Source organism: Rhyacophila brunnea, unplaced genomic scaffold, assembly GCF_057557595.1.
Source record: "Rhyacophila brunnea isolate RB1 unplaced genomic scaffold, BYU_Rbru_1.0 scaffold_21, whole genome shotgun sequence".
NCBI classification, from domain to species: domain Eukaryota; kingdom Metazoa; phylum Arthropoda; class Insecta; order Trichoptera; family Rhyacophilidae; genus Rhyacophila; species Rhyacophila brunnea.
In genome coordinates, this window is record NW_028232871.1 from 23,298,224 (window position 1) to 23,313,214 (window position 14,991).

Below are 14,991 nucleotides of genomic sequence, written 5' to 3' on the forward strand. Positions count from 1 at the left end.
AGGAGAGAAAGAATAATATTATATTATGTTCATACAAGTTAGCACTTGAAAAGCTCAAAACAACACATGTACAGCTGTCGGAGGTTTAATGAGTATTATGGAGATGAGATGTGTAAGTTCATCCATGTGGTAGTGTCTTGTGTTAGGTATGTTTATTATATTATTATAATATTATGTGATTCGAATGTTTTAACATGCTAATGACGTATGGCAAGTGTTTGCCAGACATCCGATGGCTGCGAGGCATCGCTGATAGGTTGCTTGACCCCTCATTTACCAGTAATTGTCATACATTTGTGATTCAACCCAATTCGCCGTTCCGCGTTTTCTTTTAATATCGATCAAACTTTATATCACTGGCAAAGGGTGGAGGTAGGCTGCTGAGATGTGACATAAATAATGCACACTAAACTTTGTCAGTCATACGTATTTGTGTTCATTACTTCACGTACTTCCTATCGATGAGGTTCACATAACAGAGTTTCGTAAAATAAAGTGTTACCTGTTTAAATCAACATTTTTTAGATATCATATAAGTACGTCATTGACTTACTGGTGGAAATCTGAAAGGGTATATTGTATGGTAAATAATGGTCAGACATTCAAAAAGACTTACACGTTAGTCGATTTTTTCATAAATTAGAGGAAGGGTAGGCTGTTAAGATCCGACATAAATAGTGCACACTAAACTTTGTCACTCAAACGTATTTCTTTTCATTAAACTGAGACTATAATGTGTAGATAGTGATGATTAGTTTTAAATATTCAATTAAACCCTGTTTAAACGAAAAAATAATAGATAATAGTCCCTCTCTTGGCCGTGCTAACTTTGAGAACGAGACAGAGTACGTCAATTATACATATTGAGCATTGAGAAGCACAACCGACTGTTTTGCTGCAATCGCAATGACATGACTAATAAAATTGTAGGTTATGTTGATATGTCTGACGTGTGTCATTACTACAATAGACTAGATGGCGCTGGTTCGGTTTTATCCGCTTGTGATCGGTCTTATCCGCTTGGGTTCGGCAACACGAACATATCAGAATTTGACCTACATGTCTACCAACCTATATTTTCGCCGTATTACGAATTATAAATAGCCGCCGATAACCATTTAGTGCAGGGATACCTCTGTCTGTACCTAGATCATGGCCCCGCCCCACCCACCCACTTTTATGTTTATATGCACAATTATGGACATGTCAAATATCGATAATAATCAAACATTGTAAGTATGGCAAAACCACATATTATTAAATGTTAGTAAACTTGAAGTGAAACAGCGCAGGCGACACTTTTTTACTATTAGTGCATATTTGTGATGTGTGTTTATCTCACTTGGCTGGTCGATCTCTCACGCCGGCCCAGGCCCCCAGGCTAGAGGCCTGTCAGCCCCCCCCCCCCCTTGTGGGAGCCATGACCTATCTAGATACTTGACTTCATAAACATCAGCGGAGATTGATCATCACTCGCTTTTCAATATGAAGTATTCTTTAATTATTTTAGCTTTACTTATTTTACTTCTACTTAGTAGAAGATCTTTAAATGTATTGCAGTGTATAAAACCTTTCCAAATGGTCGCGGAACACCTTTCCAGGTTCGGCGGAACATAGTTTGGGAAACCCTGGTTTAGTGTATGTATAAGATACTTTCCGTGTTAATTTGGAAACGTGCTAAAGCGTTAAGAATAGACCTATTGAAATGAACTTGTAAGGCCGAGGAAGGAAGTAAATATGAACACGCGCTGTCGACCCAAATATAATCCAATCAAAGACATATTTTTTGATATATAAATTAATCTAAACGTAGATGTATCGACAAATAATGGGTCATTTATCATAAGCAAGTCTCGTCTAAATCCTCCACATTGTCTGCTCGACGGATGGATGTTATACAAAAAGGGGGATTTAGTAAAGCTAGGCTCTGCCGTTAAATTAAAAAAGCTTTATTAATAAACAACAAAAACTATATTATATAACTTTAGATATATTGCAGTATCCAATTTTTTTTAAATTTGTATATATAATTACATTCAACATAGGTATACAATTTTCCAATTACGTCCACAGACAGGGAAACCCGCAGTAAGAGCAGTTACTCCGAGCCTCATTTCGACGCCAACACGATCACAGACTACAGTCAACGCTGACAACCACATGCTGCGCACTGCATTTATGGACATCTGAGTAGTGTGTAATTTTCAATTTCAATTTTTTCAATTTATTTATTTTACATATTGTGGACATTACAAATTATAAGTTTAAGACGTTCACAACATGACATGCAACAGTATCTATTATAAAGAAGAAAGAAAAAAGAAAAGTAATAAAAGGGATACAAATGAAAATATAAAAAGAGAACATAATATAAACATACAAACGCATAAACGTAATAAGCAGATGCAACTCGCTACGGAGTTCTGAATGTCGATCCGATCGAGACCTTAGGGCTTAGACTATGTACATTTTATAGTCGCGAATGAGCACCGCTCGTATCCCATCAACTACCTGGCTGCACCTCGTCATTTCCACCAATGACCTAAAACTCCTTGCATTGATTCTAGCAATTAATGCCTGGCTTTAACCATTGATAGGGTGCTCACCTAAGAGTCATCAGTGGTTATCATCGTCTTTTGATATTCATTTATTCTATTTGGCGTGTCATCATCAAAGACTTTAGACATTGCGATAAGATTTGACAAGCGTTTACGATCAAAACCGTTCTACAAAATGATAATATAAATTCAACTGATTTTATTTTGTCGACTGCTATTTCGGTTGTAACGCCATTATCAAGACTTTGACAAGTTAATGCTGACTCAATTATTTATACAGCATTGCTTTTCGTCTTCGTATTCCTATCTGACGAGGATTGTGACTTTTAGATGTCATCGTTAAATATCTCCAGCGATCTCTGCTGTCTGAATTTTCTTCTTTTGTTGCCGTCTTCTATCGAAAGTTGTCAACTAACTTGCAGTAGGTACACCTACCTATCCTGACCCAGTCGAATCAGATCCCCAACGCCTTGGGCATTTAACCCCTTACGGTGGTTGCTTAGCCGAAAGAATTCCCTTCTACCCACGCTTCTGAGACCCTTCTCTGCATTACATGTTGGGTTAAATCATACTGTCTTATCATTGCGGAAATCTTCGCTCGATAGTACCTATAAGCTCTCTTGTCTCATTGGGTCTTCTTAAAATGTAATGATTGGTAATGTGATTAGCCCAAGATATCAAGCAAGCTTCATATCTACTTATTTTCCATTATTTTAACGTCCAGACTTCGACTCCATAAACCATTTATGATGTAGCACTTAATCGTCCTCAATATCAAGTTTTACATAGTCGCACTATCAATTTGGTGAACTCATCTTTCACATTGACCCTTGATGTCTCCGCTGACGATGAGTTTTTTCAAATGATTGTGAACAAAATATAGTTGTTCTCTTTTCCGTTCATAGAATTGATAGTATGGATCTCCCCAACACCATAAATCACTCATAATATAAAAAAAAAGAAAGACGGGGGAGACGAGATTTTAGATCAGGTGAATTTTGGTAATTTTCTACAACTTTTTGGTACTTTTAAAAATGTTGACAGACCTGACTATTTTATAGGTACAGCATTCATATGTATAAAATAGTCCTTTCAGCCAGTGATGGCAAATAACAGCTTTCAGAGGGGGGCGGTCAGTGGCAGACTTCGGGGGAGGGTCGGGGTTCAAAGCTGTTTGCGATTCTGCGCACTAGAGATCCGTCTGCGACACGAACGCCACTACGTGCACTGAAAGATTATAGCGCGTTTAATTAACTATATGTAGGTATTTTTTTTTCATTTAGTTTTGTATTCTTCTGAGCGGTTTGTTTTTGATGTTCTTGTAGTTTTTTATGTTCTTTTGTTTTGAATGAAACGTTTCTTCGTGTTTTTTTTTAATTATTACTAACAAGTAACACAGCTAAACAAATTTGAGACCGAAAAAACATGAAAAGCAGCACTGTAATATCAATTAACCCCTCACTATCGGTGTCCTTCTCGAAGGACAAGAACGATTTTAGTAATGATATTAATTTAATATCCCGTATGATTAAGTATTCCCATTTTTTTCAATGTAATATTGGGAAATATTGTTTATTCATCGTAGAAACAATTTTATGTTGAAGTAACTAGGGCCGTTGTATCGAAAGAATGTGTTGATACACCGCCATCTTTAGATTAATAAAGCCTGAACATAACTTTTTGCACAAGCAACGAGTGGTCCACTTTTCAGCTGTCAAAATCAGATTCCATATTGCTTGACATATTGATTCGCCCTTTCTCGTTTCAAATTGAATTATAAAAAATTCTCACATCAAATATATTAATAATCAGTGTTATTTATAAATAATATACATTCCTGTTATTCATCAGCTGTCAAAGTCAGACTAGTCCTTCACACAAAAACCGGTGGTAATATCGATTTCCAAAAAATATATTATAGCATTGATCTATCCATTACATTTGTAAAAGGTGTATTAATGCTATTGTATTATTTATCATTTAACTCATCTATAAGTAAAAACGAGAGACGCGTCAGTATGAGCACTCTATAGACAATGACAGGCAATGACAGGTCATCCATAGACAACGGGAGGGGCGCAAAGGTAGGACCAGTCGTGAATGTATCGGCTTTCTCTTCAGTCGGCAATGATTGATACCAAAGTGTCGAACACCCCCACGACTAAATATATCTATCAAGTTTCGCTTTTTTAAAATTCGAACATGTCACGTACAATAAACAATACAAAAAAATCTACAATAGTTAGTTATGTTTTTATCAACCAGAATAATGTACCAATGGTAAATACTTTATGTTTGGTAAAATCAGTAGCAGATGGGTTGAAATCGTTGGAATACCTAGGTATGTACTTTTTTAAATTCTTCTAAAAGTGCCACCGAAAATCGGAGAACCCCGTGCCCATCACTGCCTTACTGGGTACCAAGTTTAAGGGGCAATTAACACTAAAATTATACTCGACAATGCCATAAATCAGGCATGTACAACTTCAATAAGGTTGTGATCCAGTTTCAAAACTGGTAGTGATATCCCACACTCTGATGATACTGAGGTGTTACAAATTTAACAATAATACTTTCATCATCACAAGGAAATATCTACTCAAGTTTTGGTATTCTTTGGGGAACTCACTGCATTGGGCAATCGTCATGAAACTGTGCAATGGGCCTACTGCGCGACGATAAGGTGAAACTATGGTAAATTTAAAGGGCTGGGATTTACATTTTCTCTTTTTCTCACTCCTGTTGCAGGCCGTCAGTGATTGATACGAGTGAGTGATGATGCTGGATAAAGAAATAAATATAGGAATGGTTATGTAATGTTTCTTTCTCAAAATAGTTTTTTTACATTATATTTATTTTATGGGCCGGGCCTGTGATACGATCGACCAAAGACATACTTGCCAGCTACTGCCAGCTATGTTGTTAGGCTCTCCCGTGACCTGCTGCCAAAATTTTATTGTATATCCGATGTAATGGAATGGCGGGATCAACTTCATTTAAACAACTTTTTATATTGAAACTGGCTTTACTAGAAGGTAATATAAGTATATAGATTATATATAATAGATTATGTTTTAGACAATAACAGTCTTATTTGACACAGTGGTTGAATGCACTCGATGCGTCGTTCTTTAGGGTTGAATTAAAACTGAATTCAAAAGCTATTTTGATTCTAATGGCATTCTCAGACGTTGATAAGAAAAGTAGATACCTCCAATCTCCGTCAGAAATAAGTTTGAAACAATTTGCGATGAAAATGCATTGCATTTCATACGTTTAGCTTAATAAGAACAAGGGTGCGATAAAACAAATCTTTATCAAATACATTCCCAGTCATTCATTATGCACGTTTATTAGTACTTGACACAGAACAGATAATAAATAGAATACCAATAGGCTATATTCAATACGCCGCATGGTGAAGCAGGCTTTTGAATGTGTGAGTGTCCTACGAAAATGAAGCACGCACTATGCACGTGCAATAGTGTGTGTAATACACCAACATTAAATGAGCGTAAATGCATAAACCGAGAGCAGTTTTTAGTATTCGACGTTAAACGTATTCTAGACACGTGTGTAGGTTTAACCCGGATTCATCCTTACTTGAGTCGGTTACCTGCTATCGCCTTACCCGTTGTGTATTTCAGTTCCCATTATTTCTGAGTTCCCTGGTACTTGATAAGAATACAAAGATTGGCTCAAAGCTGCGGAGCTATAACACTGACAAAAAACAGTATTAGCGGAAATATTAGGTTCATTATCAGATGATAATAATAGACAATTGCAGTGTTCCATTACTTAAACCTGAAATGACATTTCATTATCATCACCGCCATTGATCATCAATTTTGTTCTCTCAAGATCTGACAATGACAGGTCCTTCCTCATATCCTCCATCTTGCAAAATCACTAGGTAACACAATAATAAGGAAAAAGGCAGCTTTTCGACAAAAATCACAAATTGAGTTAGTGTACAGATGCTCTACGTGAAATTCTGAACCATTTGACATAAAGTCAAAAGCGGTATAAAATTTATTTCAGTATAATAATCGACATATTGTTTTTCGTTTTTTTTTCACAAAACGGTAGTTATTCTAAACAAAAAAACATTATAACCAGTTTCATAAGCAAAAACACAGCATCGATTGACAATATACTGGATTTTGCTTATACCATAATATATCAAATGATTCATCCACATTATTTAAAAATTTATTAAGAACAGTTGAAAAAACGTTAATGTCTCATTATCTGAAAATGTGACCTTGGCAAATAGCTACCTTTTTGCTTTTGGGGGCAGTATAGTGTGCGTCCGTTCGCTAGGATATGTCACCCATCACGTAGCCACCAAGCAAGGCACCTACCTATGTGGCCTTAGCCTATACGTTTTTGAACTACACACAAGTAACATTCATGCTGTGCTTCAAAAAATGTTGCATTCATGCTGCATGAGTATGACAAATTCAACGTATCGCAGTCGGACGAGTTTGTAAATGTTGTGTGCGATCCGGTTAAACATGACACGTTCACCTCGGTTACCAATAAGTGATGTTTTCCATGCAATTTGCGCAAAATATTAATATTGTTTGACATGCTCTTATCTCCTGCGATTTATTCTCTGTTTATTTACTATATCGGAATTTACTTCCCATGGAAAGTGCATAACTTATAATTTCTACAGCTTTCATCTATCATATATAGATGTCACTATTCACTACATTAATATTATATTATTTTATTTTCGTATAGCCAAGAATTGCACCAATAATTAATATAAATTATATGTCACGATTTTTTGCTTCCTTATGGATCGATTAATTTTAGCAAGAACTGCAGTGCTTGATAATAGACAAATCAGGCAAATTATATAAATAAATCTTATCATTACCTCCACGAGTGGTCGAAGTAAACGTTTAAAATAACCATTTAAAACAAATTAAAATGCGAAGAATATAATATGAGAGAAGATATTACTTGGTGCCAGTGGCAAAGGGTGGAGGTAGGCTGTTAAGATCCGACATAAATAGTGCACACCATATTTTTTAATCAATTAAACCCTGCCTAAACCAAACCATAAGAGTTGAGGTATGCTATGGGCGATTCGACAAAAATAATGCACACTTATTTGTTTTTGTTGAATTAAGAATACAATTATAGATTGTATTGATAACTTTTTTTTAAATTCAGCGATAAAAAAATCTATAAAATATCTGAAATTATGTAAATATGGTTTAATGGCATAATTTTAGATATTTTATAGATAAACGAATATATTTTGACTATTGTCTACTATGGCTTGGATTAGGCAGGGTTTAATTGAATTTTAAAAACTAACAAACACTATCTAATGAACACAATTATTACGTTTGACTGACAAGTTTATTGTACATCATTTATGTCGGATCCTAACAGCCTAGCTCCACCCTTTGCCACTGGTTGAATCATTCATATGGACACCACGCGATGTCTTCAAGACTCCTTGTTGCTCACCAGTTTTCTTGCGTCATCCCAGGTCATGACACTGTTTATTGGTATTTACCAATCAGAAACGTAGCCCAGAGGCAGCTCGACCAAATTCATATTTAAGTTCTGCGTAAATGCGTGGCGATCATGGCCCCCACATCCAGAAGCGGGCCCCAAGGCTAGGATCTTTGTCGCCCCCCTACCTATCGCCAAAGTTAAAGGCAATGTAACGCTCTACAGTTGGCGTTCACGGTACAATTAAGGGTATTTAATATATTTTTAATACTTACATTCACTTGAATTATCGAGTTATGTAAGTAATGACACATTTAAAAATAAAATCGCACAATCACATATTTTAAAATATAACCATTATTAAAGGAAAATAGCGCCGCTGGCGACTTTTTTACTATTCGAGGAAATCTGTGATGTGTGTTTATCTCAATTATTTGGTCGACTCGCCACGCCGGGCCCCAGGCTAGAGCCCTGTCATCCCTCCCCCTTGTGGGACGACGCAACGGAGATAGCCGAAAATAATAGAATCAGCTTGGAGACGCCTTCATTCAGGAATGCATTGATATTAAGTACATTTTTAAACATTTGTTTGTATTATTCTTTACCACAGTTTACATTAAAAAAGGCTTTAGGTGACTCACTAATTTATTGAACTAAGGTTTAATTTTCAAGCGAAAATCAGCAAATCGAAAAATAAGACCCTTTTTGATGCATATTTTATGAGGAATTCTTGCGCATGCATTGCGTATTATAATCATTTTTATCATAGCGTGTTGCACAATTCGATGAGATGCGACAGATTCGACCGCTGGTTTCCGTAAACTGAAACCATAGATTTTTTTCATACCTATGACGGCAGCTGTCATCAGTGTGCAGACATCTCATCGTCGTTATTGCATAACATTGTGGTCTATTGCTTCTTTGTGAAGACATGTTTAGTCAGTTTCCGTCGGGTCGAAGACTGTCAACCTTTTTAAGACCTTATACATTTTGCACGTTTCTTTTAAACCAACTAACATTTTACGTGTATTGTTATATATTTCATTTACTAAGTTATTTGAAATCTATATTACAAACATCGCTAAAATAAAAATAAAAAATGCCAGATGCGAGAATCAATATTACTCGTAAATATTCAAGAATTTTCGATCACAATATTTATAATAATATGTGTGTTTTGACCCCCACAGCGGAACCATTGGTTGAGCTGAGTGACCATTCGCTAGATTGTCACAATATACAATTTACATTTTTCATGTCAACATAATATGCGGGGCGTTATAATACTAAGGACCGTGACCCGAAAGCGTCCTCCACGACTTGGCTCCAGCTTTTTTGGTATTCAACAGCACGTAGACGTAGAGCCTGTGTCAATGGACTCCCCTCTTGATTTTGATCCATCTACCCTAAGGGAACTATTCATAGTCCTCTCCTATATTTGAATTTACCGAATAACACAAGTTTTTCTAGGTAATCATCTTATCTGCAAAATTTTTGAAAGTCCGATGTGGACAAATGAATGTGGAATTTTCTGATGATGGATTCGTTTGTTTGTTTATTTGGACTCTTCTTCTGTATCTTCACCACTTCATTTCAAATGCGTCATGTCTTTGTTTTTCTATATCTATACTAATAAAAAATAACATTTTAGAACAGTTTTATGAGAAGTTTTTTCAATAAGTAAGAAATAAGACATTTTTATTGACTTGCCAACATTTTACACATATATTTCCAGAGCAGTACCATGTTCAAGCCACTCAAAGCGCCTTATTATCATTACGTCAGTCACAGAGAACAGATGTGGCATGTGTCTACCACGTTAATAAAAATGTTGTGTCAATTAATAAATAAAAATTCTAGTATCTATTTATGCTAAAATAAATTAGGTATGTCCCAATAGATATTAGATAGATACCTTAAAGTCCATAAATTAATAAAATATGTCGCAGTTGTGTTGTGTCACCCTTGTGTTGATGGTGTCGTAAAAATACAACGCGGATAGAAGAACGAATTTTCACTTTTGCTTTTACCCAATCCTACATTCGTCAAGTACCTATCTCGAGCATTACTAATATCAAAATAAATAATTATAGGTTACCTGGCCGTTTTTGAAACACCACGAGTACGGCCTATGTTATTATCAACTCAGGTGATGCTGACAATTTTATCCATTCCATCAATGTCTACATACATGGTATTTTCATCTTTGGCAGTGGCGGGTTTAGGTAATTAGAGGCTCGACGATCTGACAGATTTTGAGTGCCTTCACGATAAAAAAATAAATATTAGGTATATAAATAAAATACCAAAAATAACAATTATTTACTGACGACATAATAATATTGATTTTTTTGTAGACAAAGTACATACCTAGTTTACATGTTTGAGTCATCATATTATGGGCTGTTTTGTTAGTTGCAGCGATTTGGAAAATATTTTAAAATTGTGAGAAATACCTTAGGTATATTTTAAGATTTTGGGATAATTTAATAATTGTATGACTGGTTTCATTCTGGTCCCATTTTAAATCTTCTGGTGAAACATTCGCGTCATCTGCATTAAAGAAAATCACCGCTGGTGGCCAAGACCAAGAAAGTCAACGGTTTCTTACAACAGATAATAAATAGAATATAAAAATAATTGATTTGATATAAATAAAAAGGATTTCAAGTTATACACAGTTATATTTTTTATAAAAATCGATGTTTTTTAAAATAGATATAAAAAATATTAAAACTATGAATTAGTCAAAAATCGCTTAGGTGATGCTTAGAAAACTTAATAAACTAAATTTTAATAATAAATATGACCATAAAATATATGTAATAATAGGGTGGGGTCCGATAGAACAAATTCACATTTTATTACATTTTTTACAATTGTAAGTTTGTCTTTGACTTAAAATAAAAAATATTTTTATTTTTAATGTTTTCAGATACATATTTATTCATTAATACAGTTGAAATTGTAAATTATCAAAAAAATGTCTCAAATTGCAAGCTTCGTATTTTTCCGCTAGGTGCCTCTTTAAAAAAGGCTCAGTGAAGACTTCGCCTTATTGGCATTTTACCACGTTTTTATTAGCTCGTATTCTTGTTTGACCAGTACAAATTTTTTCTTGTTTGCCCAAGATTTGTATTGGACGATTGAAGGTTTTTAACTAACTTCCCGACTAGCTAGACATTTGAAACTTGTAGAATACTCATATCAGAACACGACGACAATGCATTATTTTAATACTTTTAGCCATCTTTAAGCAGAATTGAATTCATTTTCGGTTAATACTGTTTTATATGGAAAGTTATTTCGGAAAAAAATCGTAAAATGTAAAACACTATTATTGGTTGCTAAGGGGGTCATAGCAACTAAATTATTAATATATACGTGCGTTACTATCGAAATCAATAATATGAAATGTCAAAATGACATTTCAGTATTCTATATTTATTCAGTATTTCTATCAATTACAAAAAAAGTATTTATTAATACATAGAATTGTCAAGTTTATATGATTCAACAGAAAATTTAAAAATGTGGTATATAAAAAGTTCTTTTTATCTTGTAATTATTTTCTTGTGTATTCATTTATACTGCCCCCATAAGCAAAAACACAGCTAATGGGAAAAAATGAAAAATTAAAGCAAGTATGAGGTGACATACTAGATAAAATTCTGAACATAATTACATAAAAAAATAAACAGAAAATCATTTATTTTAATATACAAATCATCATAATGTGTTCATTACTTTTACAAAAATGTTAGGCTTTTCGAAGCAACAAAACAGTAAGTAATGATTCATAAGCAAAAACACAGCACGTCTATGGATTTGCTGCGTTTTTTGCTTAAAAACGCTGGCTTACTGTTTTTTTGTTTATGATTCTAGAATTTTTACACAAATATAATACAGCATGTAACTGGTAATAGTGAGATAACCTCAAATTAATCATTTACTAACTTCATATCGCCCTACCTTTTTAACGATATTTTAAGACTCAAGGGTGATAAAGTTCCAAATTGGGCTAAGAATCGTGAAAAAAAGATTCTCAATCTTGTTTTGGAGAGTATGCAATTGGATAAACTTGAAATGCTGCAAAATCCAATGAAATTATAATGACAAGTAAAATGTTAATATCCAGTTAATTACTTTTTAATTACACATTTAAATAACATGTTAATTATATCTAATGGCTAACTACTGAAAACGCGCCAGTCCCGTTGTTAACACTAAATGAGTTAATTTAAACTTAATCCATCATAAAACACAGTTCTAACTATCTGGTCTTATAAAATTAATGATATTTGTACTTATGTCTCTGAACATTTGATATTTAAAAATAATGCAAACGGAAATTCCTCAATATTTCCTTTTTCCAATGCGAGCCGCATGGCTGCTTCTAAGTTTACATCTGTCAACTGGCTTCGATATTTGCTTTTTATAGTGCATTACACTGAATAATCTTTCACAGTATACAGTAGTAGGAAAAATTGATAATATGAGTTAACTCATTTAGTGCTGACACTGCAACTGGCGCGTTGTCGCGACTGGCCAAAATATGTAATTGACATGATATTTAAATGTGGTAATTAAATATTAATTAACAGGTCAGCAGTGATTGTGTTAATAGAGTAATTGTTGCTAACTCTTTGAATTAACTTTATTCTTAGAAACGGATTATTCCACATATGATCTCATCAGAAAAACACATGCATAATTCAAAAATAAGGGAAAGTAATACCTACAAATAGGATGACGTTGTGGGAGTCTTCCCACCAAAACTGACGAATTTTTGTGTATTTAAAAATATATATTGTCATTCCAATATTATTTAATAAATAAAATACCATTACATTAAAAAATAAGTATTTAATTTTTCAAAAATATCCATTACAATTTAAATTATAAGCAAAAACACATATTTACTGTTTTTTGCCTTATGAAACTAACATTATTCCATTCAAAATCATAAATAAAAAGACAATAGTGAAGTTTTATAATCAATATTTTTGTAATTTTGCCATTTTTATGTAATCAAAATATCACTTTTTAAATAATCTATTATAAATCGAAACATTTATTAAAATTGATTAACTTTTAATGAAGCAGCCAATGAAAAACATGATAACCTCTCTTTTCTCAAAATTGACTTTTTCCCATTGCTGTGTTTTTGCTTATTATAGTAGGCAGTGACACCCTCCTGACTGCATAGAAAGCGTGTAATATCAACATCACGTTCATCGCAGACCTGCGAATCGTTTCTCCACATGAGGATATCAAAATGTTGACGAAAATACGAATTAATTAGTTAAATGGAATATTACTTCTTCATATTTTTCGTCAGGATCTCACGGAATGGATGATTTGGCTATCGAATAGTGTATGAACGGGTTGGGCCTACCCTTCCCACTCATTTAGGCATTCTACGACTCCCAAGACCCGTAGCATTCATAACTGTGTGCAATTATCTGGGGCATCCGATGTACATGTGTATTTAATATTCCGATGCGGTATGTCAAAAGACAAGACATCGCGGACGACTCAAACGGACATTAAGGATCCTAATAATTATGATCGTTAAACCACGCGGATTTGATAACCTCTTGTGTATGCGATAACATCTTACCCTCGCAACTAAACCGCCACAAGTCTAAAATTATGTGTTTTGAGTTAATTACTACGTTTCATTGTCTATCGTTCATAGTATATGTACCGAAAATTTCATATCTCTTAAGTCAGGGGTCGGCAAACTCTTGGACCAAAAGAGCCAAATATGAGTATCACAACGGTTAAAATTTTTTTCGAGAGCCATACCTACATATATTTTTACAAATATGATTTATTTCAGTGAATGTTATTGTTTATTTATCAAGTGAAGAAGAGTTTGCGAATAAAACTAACGCAGATATAAGTTTTTTTTATTGTTGAAATTATAAATATAATTTTTACAGAAAATGAATTACATACAATTAATACTCGTGTCAATATGAAATGAGGAAAAATTTAATTTGTCGATTTTTGCAATAGGGGGATTTAAAATGACAACAATCATACCTTTTTGTAAAAATTGTGAATTGGGAATTTGGCAAAGAGCCACACGCCAATACCCAAAGAGCCGCACGTGGCTCGCGAGCCGCGGTTTGCCGACCCCTGTCTTAAGTCATCAAATTCAAGTCAAAAGTTCATTCAATATCTAAATATAATATTTCAAAAACACAGTACAAAAATGCGAAAGGTAAAAACAAAGCTGATTTTCTCTGTTTGACGTTTATTGGATTGTGGCAGTTTAGTTGCGGGGGTGCGACATATGGGTGAACACCCTTCGTTATATCTGTAGGCGAGGTGTCTATCGCTATACCCAATGTTCGGAGTATTCTGAGTATGGGGAAGGTATCTGAAAAAATTCTGTATTCCTTGGTTGAAGTGACAGAAGCACCAGTTAGATTTTATTTTTCTGTGTACGTGCCTGATGCATTATGCTTCATCTGATGCGGAAATGGTTGAAAAAATCTTATCTCTGCATCTCAGACTTATTAATAGAAAACTTTGTTGCATAGGTCCTACTGCAAGCGTTATTTGCTCACGTATTAAAAAGGTATATTTCAAGATAGGTAGTTTTTGTTTGTTCTATGATTAATTTATTTACTATGATAGTGCACGGAGATAAAATATGATCTCCTGCAAAGTTCTATTCTCATATCTCTACTGGTTCTAATGCATTTCATGTTTATTTTCATTTCATTGTTTATTTTTATTTTTTCCGTTGACTTTGTCTGAAGATATCAGAAGGGTTGGATAGAAAAATAAACCATCTCGAGATATCACGCGGCGTCTTATTCTCACATTACTACGATCAAGTAAACTGTGTAATATAAGTATTTATTTGATAAATACTTATATTACACATGGATAAAATCGCTTTTGTACGTTTAGATAGTATTATTAAATCAGGGTCATC